Here is a 17,098-nt window from a genome sequence, read left to right as displayed (position 1 = left end):
GCAAGGGAGCTACTATTCAGAATTCAGCAGTCTAGTCGCTAGTAGCAGAAGTGAAAGAGAGACAATATGAAGATTCCATGCTAATGCAGTACAGAGATACACTCCCTCAGAAAGAGGAGTTCTCATTTGATATTTCAGGAGACGGAGTTCTCCGATACCGAGGCAGATTATATGTTCCCGATGTGGCAGGTTTACACCACCAGATTTTGAGAGAAGCTCATTGTTCTCGTTATTCTGTTCACCCCGGTGCGACGGTAAATGTATCATGATCTTAAGTCTATATATTGGTGGAATGGAATGAAGAAAGATATAGTGGAATTCGTAACTCAATGTCCCAATTGTCAACAAGTCAACAAGTGAAAATCGAGCACCAAAAGCCGGGTGGATTGTTGCAAGCTATAGAAATCCCAACTTGGAAATGAGAAGTGATTAACATGGACTTCATTTCAGGCTTACCCCGTTCTCGACGTAAGTATGATTCCATATGGGTGATTGTGGATAGGCTCACAAAGGCAGCTCATTTCTTACCGGCAGTGTTTTAAAAGGCGGGGCGTTTTACATACGCCTCGACGAGGCGTAAGCCTTGAGGCACGGGGCGTAAGCCCCATGGGTATTTAATTTTTAGTATTTCTTAAAATAATATAATTACAATAAATATTTTTAAATAGGTAAAATTACATAAAAAAATAAAAGAAAACTGTAAATAAATGAAATATATATATATATATATATATATATATATATGTATATGTGTGTGTGTGTGTGTGTGTGAGCGCGCTTGCTTGATCCTCACAAAAAAATGATCAAAGCAATCCATTATACACCGCTTATAACTTGTAATTATATATAACATAATTTTACAAGTATAAACAATACAATGAAATAAAAGCTATTATGAAATGCAAAACGATTCTAACATTTTAACTTTCAAACACGGAAAAAAACACAGTTTCTTAAAACACTATTACTATCATACTATTCATTTTATCTCCCTATAAGCAAATAATCAATAAAATTTATCAATATTACTATTAAAACATAACTTCTTCATGAACAAAAAATAAAATTATATGATAATTCTGATACATAGGACTTATGACCAATGACAAGTGAAAATGTACAATTCCGCTATGTGTTTGTTTTAACAAAAATTAAGTGATATTCACCCTCACGACGTTCTCAAATAGTAAATATCCAATACTACGACTTGTTATATGAGTTACACCCAATCTTCTATTTCTATAGATAAAAAACTATTAAGTATCATTATTTTGATAAACAATTATGAGGGTGAATGATTTTAATTAAGGAATTTAAAATATAATTTGTGTAAGAACTGTTAGGCGAGCCCTGGGCGTTGGGCGTTAGGCGTGTTTAGGGCATACGATCGGACGTTTATGGCGTAAGCCTCATAGGAACTAAGCCCCGCACGTTATCCCCAGGGCGTTTTGCCACTGCTCTGCCCCGAGGCGAGCACCAGGGCGAGTCCTGACACTGCCTTTTAAAACAATGCTTACCGGTCAGAACAACCTATGTGGCAGAAGATTATGCAAGGCTTTATGTTAAAGAGATAGTGAGACTCTATGGTGTTCCGGTATCTATTATCTCCAATAGAGGGACTCAGTTTACAGCTAACTTTTGGAAGTCTTTCCAAGAGGGTCTAGGGACCCAAGTGAGCCTTAGCACGGCATTTCATCCACAGACGGATGGACAGGCTGAACGTACTATTCAGACTCTTGAAGATATGTTATGGGCATGTATGATAGATTTTGGAGGTAATTGGGATGATCATTTGCCACTCATTGAATTTGCTTACAATAACAGTTATCATTCTTGCATCCAAATGGCACCGTATGAAGCTTTATATGGGCGAAAGTGTAGGTCCCCAATTGGGTGGTTCGAAACAGGAGAGGCCAGACTGATAGGGCCAGACTTGGTCCAGCAAGCCATAGAGAAAGTCAAGCTCATACAAGATCGGTTATTAGCAGCCCAAAGTCGTCAGAAGTCCTATGCGGATAATCGGCGAAGAGACTTAGAGTTCCAAGTGAAAGATTGGGTATTCTTGAAAGTGTCACTGATGAAAGGTGTAATGAGATTTGGCAAAAAGGGGAAGCTTAGTCCCCGGTACATTGGACCTTATGAGATTGTGCGCAAAGTGGGCAATGTGGCCTACGAGTTAGATCTACCTCCGGATTTAGAGTCAGTTCACCCAGTTTTTCATATCTCAATGCTTCGAAAATGTGTTGGAGATCCTACTAGGATCGTCCCAGTAAATGATGTGCTAGTGACAGAGAAATTGACTTACGAAGAGGTACCCATTGCCATACTAGATAGGCAAGTACGGAGGCTTAGAAACAAAGAAGTGGCCTTAGTTAAGGTTTTATGGAGAAGCAGTAAATGAGAAGAAATGACATGGGAAGCGGAAGAAAGTATGCGATCCAGATACCCTCATTTATTTCAGCCCTTGGGAGAGATTCAAGATGAAACATCAGCGGTATGAGGTATGTGTGATTTCCTTTTCATGCTTTTGGTCGTGTGTGGCCATCGATATTTTGATATTGTGACGTATCCCTGTGAGGCGATGATATTTTTGGGTTGTTGTGACAGGTTGGTAGTGCCATATTACAGGGGAAACTCTGGCGAAATTTCTATAGAATCCCCGAAGACTTTAACATTCGAGGACGAATGTTCTTAAGGGGGGGAGAATGTTACACCTCGGAAAATCTTCCGTTGGTACGCAAGTGAATGATCTAGTGAGGAGTACGAGTATACGATATTTCCATAAGTAAGAAACAACGTTTGACGACCCTAAGAAAGATTCCGAAGGCAATTGCAATAAGAGATAGGTTACGCTCCACAAAGACTAATTATAGGTTTTGGAAATGTGAAAAGTTGCAGGTTTGCATTCTGGCCAGTTGCACGTAAAATGAAATACGGTCCGTAAAGTGGTATACGGCCCGTAAATTCCATGTCGTATTTTGGCTTCCAAAACTTCAACTTTCTGCCAAATGAGCAAATGGTTAAATACGACCCAAAATACTGACCGTAAAGTGGTTTACGGCCCGTAAACTGTGTCCGTAAATCACCACGTCTCACCCTGAGTTTCTGGTTCTGATACGATTAAACACGACCATGAAGGACGGTCCGTAAACTGGAATACGGACCGTAAACCAAGTTTACGACCACTGTGCTGTTCATTTAAGATCAGATTTTGGGTTATTAAATAAGGGACCAAGTTTATTATTTCATTTCCACATTTCATCCCTTCTCTCTAAAACATCTCTCTACATTTATTCCACAAGATTTCAAGGATTATTAGTCATCAACAACACAAATCAAGTGAATCAAGTGTACGGAAACCCATTAAGATCATTCAAGTAAAGAAAATCTTATTGAAGGAAAACTAGGGTTTTTACTCAAGTGGAGTATTTCGACCAAGGCTCGTTCCTACAACATCTAAGGTAATATTTATGGTATATATATGTTTTTTAAGGTATTTGAGAGTTAAAATGCTTGTACATTAGATGAGTATAGAAAAATGGGTCATGAATGATGAATAGTGACATTTTGAGAGATAGTTTGAATTGAACCATGATTCTTGTTGTGTTGTGATATAAATGTGTTATAAATGATGTTAAGATCATGAAAATGGGAATTTTATATGAATGGACGAAGTCGGGTGATATGACCATGAATATGGGTGAATTGGGAGCGAATTGAGAAATCTAGATAATGTGGTTAACATAAATGATTAATGGCCATTGTTATGGTATTGTGAATGTATTGTTGACGTTTGGGAGTTGAATTACGATATGGTGGAATGTTGTATAAATAAAGTAGATGCTATCCGATTTTCTCTAGCTTTAGCCATGTGTGCTAGTTGTCGATTCTAACGATAGTATGACTTTAATGAAGGTATAAACGCAACTGTTGAAAGAGAACATGCAAGTTTTAAATAGTCGAACGGAAAAGGTATGTAAGGCTAACCCTTCTTTCATAAGGCATGGTTATTTGGCCAAACATCTAAATCTTCCATAAGTCTGTGATGTCTCATAAATGATTCGATCTTCCGAGCTATTAAGCTCACGATTCTTGATATGCTACGATTGTACTAAGTTCCTTGTATGACGAGTAAGCCTATAAAGATTAGTGTGATGAATGATGATAATAGTGATAATGATATTGATGACGACTATAATGGTAATAGCGATGATGATAACGATGATGACGATGATAGTAATGATAATAGTAAAGATTCTTATGAGCTATATGTATGTATGCCCTTGTATGGCTACTATGAAACACCGAGCTTATATGGCCGGGTAGTATATGTATAGATGTATATGTATGTATGTTTACGTAACGCGCGCGCACCACTGCAGTTGGGTACGGATAACACTGAGCCTTGGTAGGGCCAGGTATGTGTAACACTGAGCCTTGGTTGGCAAGGTATGTATGACCACCGAGCCTAGCTATGGCCGGGTACGCGAAACACCGAACCTTCGGGGTCGGGTATGTTATGTAAATGCCATGTATAGGATATGAATACGAATATGATATGACTATGTATATGAACGTAAATACGGGCATGTATATGAATACGAGTACAAATATGGTACGGGTACTATTATGAATACGGATAATAATGTATGTACACAAACACGTATTAGACATGGAAAGTTCCTAAGAAAGGCAAGCAAGTGCATATGACGATGATATTGCCATCTCCCATTCGATGCTATTTCTTATGTTGCTATCTATGCTTCTATATTGATATTGATCATGCTTTACATACTTAGTACATTCTTCGTACTGACGTCCTTTTGTTTGTGGACGCTGCGTCATGCCCGCAGGTGTACAGGGAGACAGGCTTGATCCATAGCTGCTTACTCAGAGATTACATAGCAGAGCTCCATTTTATTCGGAGCCATAGCTTTTGGGTACTTATTCTTTTGTGTATATAATTATGGGCATAGCGGGGTCTTGTCCCGCTCATGTGATATGTTATACTCTTCTTAGAGGCTCGTAGTCACTTGTATATGGTTAGATATGTCTGGCCTTGTAGGCCCATATTTTGTATATCATTTTGATAGCCTTGTCGGCTCATGTACGTTGATGTGGCATAGATGCCAATCATTATATAAAGGCATTGTCGTCCAATGGGACTAGTATGATGAACGAATAGATTCATATGTTTAATTGTATGGCTCACCTAGATGTAGGCATAAGTGTAAGCCAAGGGGCGCCCAGGTGGGCTAGCACCGGGCGTTCGTCGCGACCCTCTAGATGGGTCGTGACAGAACAACATCGGAAGTACCGAAACGATGCAATAATAACACTTGAACCTGCCAGGTTTAACATTCGCCTCCAACAGTGTATTAAAGTAAACACAACAGATCAGGAATATATGAATTAAATCAGCGGAAGTATTTATTAATCAAATACTTAATCAAACGTAACAACGTTCCTGAGAGTTAATCAATAACTCAACAACTACCCACAAGAATGTATACTATGGAGCTTCTAAGATAAAAGATCAATAGTCTGACTCATCGGGATGTAGCCCGGAAAACTAATATAATGAATAAATAAATAAATAAACAGGGTGTCCCATGAATGAATGTGTGGGCTCACCAAATCAGCAGCAACAACAAGTCCTTCCTAAACGCCCGGAGTATCAAGAACCTGGTCTTCTCCGTTACCTAACATACCATCAAAAACAATAATGGTATGTCTGAGTACTTCGTACTCAGTGAGTGCCTCGGGGACAATAAGTGTCACGACCCAACCGGAGGGCCATGACGGGCACCCGGTGCTAACCCACCCGGGTACCTCTTATCGTACTTTCATATTCACATCTAGGTGAGCCACATGGCTTACTCATAATTTATATGCATCAATAGTGTTAATCTCGTTGTGCAACAACACATCTATATCATCATCAATAACAATTCCCATATCCATATACACAAGCCGACGAGGCTATCAAAATGATATAAAAAATATGAGCCGACAAGGCTAAGGACATCTAATCATATACAACTGTCTACGATCCTCTAAGAATAGTACGTCACATCATATAGGCGGGACAGGACCCCGCCATGCCCATAGGTATGTACACAAAAGAATAATACCAAAAGCTGTAGCTCTGGATGAAATGGAGCTCCTCTATGTAGTCCTTGAATAAGATATCTATGGATCAAGCCTGTCTCCCTGTCCACCTGCGGGTATGACTGTTACACCTCAAAAAATTTTCCGTTTATGCACAGTGAATAGACTAACAAAGAGCACGAAGTGTACGGTATTTCAATAATTAAGGAATGACGTTTGATGACCCTAATTAAGATTTCAAAGACATTCGAAGTAAGAGGAGAAAGTTTGCCAAAAGAAGGCACGACATACGATATGTATCGGAAAGGATTTACGAGTAACAAGTTAATGATTAATGAATGACATTTTGGAGAAGAGTTATAACGTCCCTTAGATTGTTAATGAGGTGATAAACAAGTGTTCAGAAGGTTCCATAAGGATTGGGGATCAAACGGGTCGACGAGAATGAGTTCGGAAGAACTGGCATTATACGGCCCAACATACTGCCCGTATAAAATATACTGGCCATATGTTTGGCCGTATAATCATCCCAAATTAGCACACCTCACTGGACCAAATCTACGGCCAGACATACGGTCAGTATAATTTATACGGACCGTATGTTGGTCCGTAGAAAATGGTCGGGGCAGATGGAGTATTATTAATAAGGGGTCCAAGTTTATTTCATTTCATTTCCCCTTCACTTCCTTTCTCTCTAAAACTCTCTAGAATATTTCTCCACACTTCTCCCACAAGAATTCAAGAGATATTAGTGATCAACTTCATCAAACCAAGAGAATCAAGTGTAAGAAACCCATTAAAGTTCATCCAAGACAAGGAATTCAAGTGAAGGTGAAACTAGGGTTTTGCTCAAGTGAAGTGTTTTCACCCAAGGTTCATTCCTACACCATCTAAGGTAAGTTTTATGGCATTTCCATGTTGTTTGAGGTATTGAGAGATTGAAAGACTTGGATTGTAGAAGGAAATAGAAAATGGGTCATGAATGTGGGAATAGTGATGTTTGTGAGTAGTAGCTTGGGTTGATTCATGATTTTTCATATGTTATGATTATAATCATGTTATAGATGATATTAAGAACATGGGATAAAAATTGTACATGAGTGAATGTAATGGTGTGCTATGACCATGGATATGGATGACTTGAAATGAATTGAGGAATATGGATAATGTAGGAGAATGAAGACTATTGTTATGATGTTATGAATGTTATTATAGATGTTTGGGAGTTGATTTATGATATGGAGGAAGTTGTATAAAGAAAGGAGATGCTGCCCAATTTTCTCTAGCTTTAGTTTAGCATGCAAAGTTATCGATTTTCTAATGTTAGTATAAACTCTAATGAAGGTAGAAACGTGAGCATTGAAGGAGAACGTGCAAGTGATAGAATAGTTGAACGGAAAGGTCTGTAAGGCTAACCTTTCTTTCATAAGGTATGGTTCCTTGGCCAAATATCTATTCTTCTATGAGCCTATGATGTCGTCCAAATGATTCTATCTTTAAAAGCTACTAAGCTCATGATTCTCGATATGTTATGATTGTACTAAAATTCCTTATATGATGAGTAATCATCTAAGGATAGATGTAATGAACGACGATAAGAATGATGCTAAAGATGCTTATGAGCTTTTATGTACATGTATCTATGTATGACTATTATGAAACCCCGAGCTTATATGGCCGGGTAGAATATATATTGCGCGCGCACCACTGCAGTTGGGTACGGATAACCCTGAGCCTTAGTAGGGCCAGGTATGTATACTCACCGAGCCTTGCCATGGCTGGGTATGTGAAACACCGATCCTTCATGGTCGTGTATGCTATGAATATGAATATGTAAACTAATTATGAATACGAATATGAATACGAATGTGAATATCGATACGAAATGTAAATGAGTACGGATACGAATACGGATACGGATATGGATGTATGTACGCAATCACGCATTAGAAATGGAAGGTCCCTATGAAAAGCAAGTAAGTGTTTATGACAATGATTCTACTACCTCCCATCTTATGCTATTTCTTATGGTGTCTACTATGCTTTCATAATGATGTTGATCATGCTTTACGTACTCAGTACATTCTTCGTACTGACGTCCTTTTGTTTGTGGACGCTGCGTCATGCCCGCAGGTGGCCAGGGAGACAGGCTAGATCCTGTCACGACCCAACTAGGGGCCGTGACGAGTACCCGATACTTGTACCGAGCACCCCCTATCTCGTATCGTATTCTTGTTACTAAGTGGGCCGTATGAACTGCACCATATATATTTTTTTTCTGTTCTACTTACCATTAACACTAGTAGCCTAGTTATAAACATAGGCTAACCAACTCGGTTTGCACTTTATACAACAACGAGGACCAGCAAAAGTACAAGACATCTAACTGTACATATCTGTCCACGAGCCTCTAAACATAGTATACATATACATAGGAAGGGCCGAGTACTGCCGTGCCCGAACATATATACACAAAATAGTACCAAGAACTGAGGCTCCGGGACAACTGGAGCGCTGCCGATAACTGCTGATAGAACTTCTAGAAATCAGGTCCGTCTACCTGCTGATCTGCGCGGCATGAAACGCAGCGTCCACAAGAAGGGACGTCAGTACGAATAGTGTACCGAGTATGTAAGGCATGAATGATAACATAGTAACTGCATATAGAGTGTAAATAATAACAGAATAGACATACAGAGCTCATCCTGGAGTAGAACTAACCTGTACATATGTATGCCTAGTAGGTGGATACCATGCGAGCTTAGCCCATTTTTCAGAACACGATGTTTCTTATTCTCGTACACAGAAAACAGTACATTTCAGGAAACGGTATCTTTTGCCCACATTTACAGACGCCGAATACAGCGGCTCTCCCACCCCCTCCCCAACGGTGTCCCCACATATCATATCGTTTATATATCACGCATCACATATACAGACGCCGCGTACGGATCTCCCATATCCCGTGTCCGGGCATCCCGCGTCCGGGACGGAATCCAGCTGAATCAGGTGGTGGTAAAACAGTTGCCCTTTCCCTTTTCCCGTATACATTTACATATACATATACATATCCATACACACATACATGTATCATATAAACAGCATGCATAGGAGCCCAAGGAAAGATACATGTCCATCGGAGTGACATAAGGTCGGTAACCTCCGATTACATTATGGAACGGCTATAGTCGCTTCGTCTCACCTTGAAGGGACGAGTGTTATAAGGCGAGACTACCAATGAAAAGTGTCATTATGAGAAAAACATCAAATAGGGTCATAAGGTATAGTTTCATCTACTTAGAACCTTTAGTGCAGTCGTTATCGGTAATAGAGTTGAGATATCAAGAAATAGTTTAACATTTCCATATTTCCATTTTTATAGTAGAACATATCGTCAACATATCTATCGTAGGCATTTTCTAATCTTTGACTCCATCGTTATCACGGTCATCATAGAAATATTTACATTAGGATGGCGCTGTACTTATCGTTTGATGATCGGAACAAGGATCAAAAGTTTCCTTAGGATTCTACTCCAAAACAAGTCAAACGAAGCGATAGGAAAAATCCGGGAACAATGGGCCCACCTCGGGCCGAATGAGATAGCGTACACCATCTACATATGTTACGTGTCATGGCGTTACTTATGAGGGTTTTAAGGATAGTCGGGTCCTATTTATGCGAGTTCTAGAGGGTTAGAAAGGTTTTTCAACATTTTGCACAATTTAAAGTTCAATTCTACTGAAGGAAAAAGGGAAAACTTTAGGTGCGGATTCCGGAGAATAGGGTTGTCCCCGTGGCTCGTACCCGACTTATTACGTCTAAGACATGCCATAGAAGGAAGGATAAAGCCTTACATACCTCTTGCCGCTCCGTATGCTATCCCGAATTCAAGTAGCAAATCCGCCAAAATCTGCAATTTGGTCACATTTACCCAAACTTTCATTAGGGTACTTAAAGTTGGAATCTTAAGGTAACACTTGGCTACCGAAATTTCGGCAGCACTTCCTCTGTAAATATACCATCCTCAACATTCAACTTAGTCAAATTCCAATCAATCACAATCCGGGAATTCAAACCCGGCCAAACTATCAACATAAACTCAACAACCACACTAGCGATTCACATATTCAATTCAAGATATATCCCTACACTTCAAAGTAGCATTCTACTTCCTTCAAGACTTTCAAATTCCAATAAAACAACAACAACCTTATAATATATATATTCCAACAACATCAATACCAAAAATCTTGACCACAAAATCAATAAGCCATTTATTAATTTCAAGGCAACACAATTCAATGCAACTCAATTAAATTCATATGATACTCCAACAACTTAAGCAACATACTTCTTACCCAAAACCTTTTAACTTCAATGAAACAACAATAACACATACACTTAGCAATATTATCTCCACAATACAAAAACCATGCTAGCATTATACCAACTCTTCCCATAATCCACAACCAACACAATTTCATTCCTTAACCATTGAATCCTTATTTTACATCATGGAACTTACCATAACAACAATTACAATGCTAAGTAAAATTAATTCACCACACCCTTCCATAACCTACACCATTCGGCCAACACACCCTATATGCATGTTTTTATGAATTTCCATATTATCTATACTTCACAACAATAACCAACACACAACATAACACAACACACACACACACACGGCTTGACTTTGCAAGTCACAGCCACACACACCTTCACTCTTCCATCACATGAATTTCATCCATTTTCATGCACCACATCATACACAAACATCCAAAACATATAAAGGATGATAAATTCTTACCTTTTCTTCTAATCTTCCTTCTTGAATACAACTTGCAACTCACAAGAACATGTGATTTCTTGCTCCCATGAACACTCCAACTTGCTAGGGACCCTTTAATTGGTAGGAAATTATTTTTGGAGAAATTTTTGTAAATTTCCTTGGAATTTCTTCACTTGGCCGAATGGCCTTTGAAGTTTTCTCCTTCTTTCTCTTGTTCTTATCTTCTTGAAATCTCTAGAGGATTTTGGTGAATATAAGATGACTCTCTACATAAATACATACAAGTCCTTCACCAATTTGTTTCCATTTTACAAATAGGTCCCTCAACATAAAAAAATGGCTACATGATCCCTTTCTTTCCTTCTCTAGAAAATTCTACCATTTGCTTGGATTTTCTTAAAAATAAATAAAGAAGACTAGGTGTCTTCCTTTGTAAGATTTGGTCCACATGTCCTTATAATTTGTAATTAGCCCCCACTAATTAATAGAAATGTGGACATATGACACACATGCCACACGGCTAATCTTGGAATTTTCCAAGAATTTTTCTTGAACACTTGTGAAATTACCATTTTACCCTTAGACTTTCTTAATATTTTCGCTTCCAAATTCTTCATACGCAACTCATGTACTTAGAAAAATAAAAGTAAGGCCTTGTTTGTCATCTTCCCGCAATTGTCTTAAATTATCCGACTGTACAAAAGCGCGGGATATAACATCCTCCCCCCCTTTAGAACATTCGTCCTCGAATGTTAAACTGGCCTTATAGTGTATCATAATACTTCGGGGAGGTCTCCTTTGTAGACATCTCACATGTCGCTTAACATATCCATTTTAGGAGCTTAGGTTGCCTTTATGTCGTAGGTCCATTGTACTAGCTCCAAATGCTGGCCCTGCGTTAATAAATCCCCTTTATTGGGTCTTGAATCGTCGTGGTCCATTTTTGGCCTAACACGTCTTCCCCCACTTTAATAAGGGGGTCTACACACGCCTATGCCCTTTAGATATTCGTCGCCTTCCGCGATCCTTTACAACTGCAACTCCCTCCTGCTAGTCTAGTCTGTCCCTACTTACACGACTTCTATAAGGTTTCTAACCACTTCGTACACCTTAGTTTACCCCAGACTACCTAATTTCACATTCTTCCTTAGTTTCCATATTTATGAAATTTTCAGCATATTTTCCTAGGGGGTCACCCATCCTGAGATTGCCCTCACCCTAGCACGCTTAACCTCAAAACTTCAGTGCGGTTTAGTGCCTTAGTGCTAGTCTACTAGCCCCCACTCCTCCGTACTGTCTATATCCCGTAATATGGGGGCGAGTTGGAATCTTGACAATTTTCGAACCGCTCTCGTAACGTATCTTTTCCTTTCAATTACTATTTTAGCTTTCGCAATGCTCAGTATTCGTCGTTTTCCTATGTGTGCGGCTATTTTTCGTCCAGAATTGCAAATTTCCATTATGTCTAGTAACACAAGAGTAGCATACAGTAGAGTAGAACCTGGATCAATTTAACGCATACATATAATAGGAAAATGCCGATAATGTACCTGTAGCCGCATCTGGGGAAGGATCAGGGTCCTGCCGTCCTGCCAATGCGTATATACGGTGCGGAGGGCCGGCTGAACTGGGTGCCCCTCCTCTACCTCGGCCGCGGCCCGCTGGGGCCTGGGAAGTCTATCCACGAGGGCGCACGGTCGACGATGAACCAATTGCTGATCCGGTTGGCTGAGTTTGGCCTCTTCCATCCTTTAGTGGGCAATCACGCACCAAATGGTCAGTTCGACCGCAGGCAAAACAACCACCTGTTTCCAGGTAACACTGCCCCGAGTGTGGCTTGCCACACCGAGCACATCGTGGTGGGGGCAGCCCCGTCCTACTAAAATCAGCTTTGTACTGGGATCCTGAAGCCTTGGCACTCTGACCTGGTCCTGAATAGGTAGGATGATCAAACCCCCTATCTGCAAATCGAGGTGGCGCACTGACCACTGATTGGCTTGAATACCTAGGTTGCCCCTCTGCCTGCCCCCCCTCTATACTCACTTCTAGTCCCGGAAAATCTGCCCCTTTTTCTGGAACCCTTATCTGAATAACGCTCCTCTCTCCGTAACTGATACTGTTCCTCCAGGTTTTGGGCGTGGGCCTGAATATGAGTAATAGTCCTCCCATCCTGGAGTGAAGCCGTCAAGCACTCCTTGACTAAATGTGGCCCCAGCCCACTCACAAATCGGTGCACATGATCCCCCATGTTAGCTATCATGGTTGGGGCGTACCTGGCTAACGAGTTAAAACGAAGACTGTACTTACGTACACTCATATTTCCCTGTCGAAGGTTCAAGAACATATCGGCTCGAGCCCGTCGAACCTCCGGGGGTAGAAAATGTCGTAGAAATGCCTCAGTAAATTCCTGCCAAACCGGAGGGGGTGCATTTGCTCCCCTCGAGGATATCCAGCTACTATACCACAAAACTGCCACATCCCGCAGCCTGTATGAATCTAACTCTACGGACTCCGTATCTGAAGCATGCATGATCCTCAGAGTCCTCAGCATCTCGTCTATAAAGCTCTGTGGATCCTCCTCTGGTTTTGATCCATAAAACTCCGGAGGCTTCAGGGTAATAAAGTCACGAGCCCTTGCACTCACCGCCCTGTCTCCCGGGTCTACATCTTGCCGCTGAACCTGTGCGGCAACTAGCTGAGTCAATAACTGGATAGCCTCTGTCATCTGCTAGCCCGGAGCTGCTGGCGGTGGAACTGGAGGTGCTGGGGCTGGAGCTGGAAGTCTTTCCTGCTCTGCTGATACAGGGGAAGCAGGAGGAGTCTGAGGGGGAGCTTCAGTATAGGACTCGTCTTCTTCTGGCTCCTGTTCAACTCTGCTTCCAGCCACTGTCCCGCCCTTCTGGGCTGCCCTAGCTTTCTTCTTCGGCGGCATTACTGAAACCATAACATAGGATTAGGAAAGGAATACGGAAACCTGGTAGCATAGCTCTATCGCACGATCTCAGAATACAAAGAAGATCATATTTCCTAAATGCCCTGCAGCCTCCTGTTTATAAGTGTGGCGCGCTACACACCCATAAACAAGACTCTACTGGACACGACTCGTAGACAAACCCCTAGGACCGAACTGCTCTGATACCACTTCTGTCACGACCCAACTAGGGGCCGTGACGAGTACCCGATACTTGTACCGAGCACCCCCTTTCTCGTATCGTATTCTTGTTACTAAGTGGGCCATATGAACTGCACCATATATATATTTTTTTTCTGTTCTACTTACCATTAACACTAGTAGCCTAGTTATAAACATAGGCTAACCAACTCAGTTTGCACTTTATACAACAACGAGGACCAGCAAAAGTACAAGACATCTAACTGTACATATCTGTCTACGAGCCTCTAAACATAGTATATGTATACATAGGAAGGGCCGAGTACTGCCGTGCCCGAACATATATACACAAAATAGTACCAAGAACTGAGGCTCCGGGATAACTGGAGCGCTACCGATAATTGCTGATAGAACTTCTAGAAATCAGGTCCGTCTACCTGCTGACCTGCGCGGCATGAAACGCAGCGTCCACAAGAAGGGACGTCAGTACGAATAGTGTACCGAGTATGTAAGGCATGAATGATAACATAGTAACTGCATATAGAGTGTAAATAATAACAGAATAAACATACAGAGCTCATCCTGGAGTAGAAGTAACTTGTACATATGTATGCCTAGTAGGTGGATACCATGCGAGCTTAGCCCATTTTTCAGAACACGGTGTTTCTTATTCTCGTACACAGAAAACAGTACATTTCAGGAAACGGTATCTTTTGCCCACATTTACAGACGCCGAATACATCGGCTCTCCCACCCCCCTCCCCAACGGTGTCCCCACATATCATATCGTTTATATATCACGCATCACATATACAGACGCCGCGTACGGATCTCCCATATCCCGCGTCCGGGCATCCCGCGTTCGGGACGGAATCCAGCTGAATCAGGTGGTGGTAAAACAGTTGCCCTTTCCCTTTTCCCGTATACATTTACATATACATATACATATCCATACACACATACATGTATCATATAAACAGCATGCATGGGAGCCCAAGGAAAGATACATGTCCATCGGAGTGACATAAGGTCGGTAACCTCCGATTATATTATGGAACGGCTATAGTCGCTTCGTCTCACCTTGAAGGGACGAGTGTTATAAGGCGAGACTACCAATGAAAAGTGTCATTATGAGAAAAACATCAAATAGGGTCATAAGGTATAGTTTCATCTACTTAGAACCTTTAGTGCAGTCGTTATAGGTAATAGAGTTGAGATATCAAGAAATAGTTTAACATTTCCATATTTCCATTTTTATAGCAGAACATATCGTCAACATATCTATCGTAGACATATTTACATTAGGATGGTGTTGTACTTATCGTTTGATGATCAGAACAAGGATCAAAAGTTTCCTTAGGATTCTACTCCAAAACAAGTCAAACGAAGCGATAGGAAAAATCCGGGAACAATGGGCCCACCTCGGGCCGAATGAGATAGCGTACACCATCTACATATGTTACGTGTCATGGCGTTACTTATGAGGGTTTTAAGGATAGTCGGGTCCTATTTATGCGAGTTCTAGAGGGTTAGAAAGGTTTTTCAGCATTTTGCACAATTTAAAGTTCAATTCTACTGAAGGGAAAACTTTAGGTGCGGATTCCGGAGAATAGGGTTGTCCCCGAGGCTCGTACCCGACTTATTACGTCTAAGACATGCCATAGAAGGAAGGATAAAGCCTTACATACCTCTTGCCGCTCCGTATGCTATCCCGAATTCACGTAGCAAATACGCCAAAATCTGCAATTTGGCCACATTTACCCAAACTTTCATTAGGGTACTTAAAGTTGGAATCTTAAGGTAACACTTGGCTACCGAAATTTCGGAAGCACTTCCTCTGTAAATATACCATCCTCAACATTCAACTTAGTCAAATTCCAATCAATCACAATCCGGGAACTCAAACCCGGCCAAACTATCAACATAAACTCAACAACCACACTAGCGATTCACGTATTCAATTCAAGATATATCCCTACACTTCAAAGTAGCATTCTACTTCCTTCAAGACTTTCTAATTCCAATAAAACAACAACAACCTTATAATATATATATTCCAACAACATCAATACCAAAAATCTTGACCACAAAATCAATAAGCCATTTATTCATTTCAAGGCAACACAATTCAATGCAACTCAATTAAATTCATATGATACTCCAACAACTTAAGCAACATACTTCTTACCCAAAACCTTTTAACTTCAATGAAACAACAATAACACATACACTTAGCAATATTATCTCCACAATACAAAGACCATGCTAGCATTATACCAACTCTTCCCATAATCCACAACCAACACAATTTCATTCCTTAACCATTGAATCCTTATTTTACATCATGGAACTTACCATAACAACAATTACAATGCTAAGTAAAATTAATTCACTACACCCTTCCATAACCTACACCATTCGGCCAACACACCCTATATGCATGTTTTTGTGAATTTCCATATTATCTATACTTCACAACAATAACCAACACACAACATAACACAACACACACACACACACACACACGGCTTGACTGTGCAAGTCACGGCCACACACACCTTCACTCTTCCATCACATGAATTTCATCCATTTTCATGCACCACATCATACACAAACATCCAAAACATATAAAGGATGATAAATTCTTACCTTTTCTTCTAATCTTCCTTCTTGAATACAACTTGCAACTCACAAGAACATGTGATTTCTTGCTCCCATGAACACTCCAACTTGCTAGGGACCCTTTAATTGGTAGGAAATTATTTTTGGAGAAATTTTTGTAAATTTCCTTGGAATTTCTTCACTTGGCCGAATGGCCTTTGAAGTTTTCTCCTTCTTTCTCTTGTTCTTATCTTCTTGAAATCTCTAGAGGATTTTGGTGAATATAAGATGACTCTCTACATAAATACATACAAGTTCTTCACCAATTTTTTTACATTTTACAAATAGGTCCCTCAACATAAAAAAATGGCTACATGATCCCTTTCTTTCCTTCTCTAGAAAATTCTACCATTTTCTTGGATTTTCTTAAAAATAAATAAAGAAGACTAGGTGTCTTCCTTTGTAAGATTTGGTCC

The sequence above is a fragment of the Lycium barbarum genome, chromosome 6 (genome assembly GCF_019175385.1).
Source record: "Lycium barbarum isolate Lr01 chromosome 6, ASM1917538v2, whole genome shotgun sequence".
Lineage (NCBI taxonomy): Eukaryota > Viridiplantae > Streptophyta > Magnoliopsida > Solanales > Solanaceae > Lycium > Lycium barbarum.
This window is presented reverse-complemented; position numbering follows the sequence as displayed.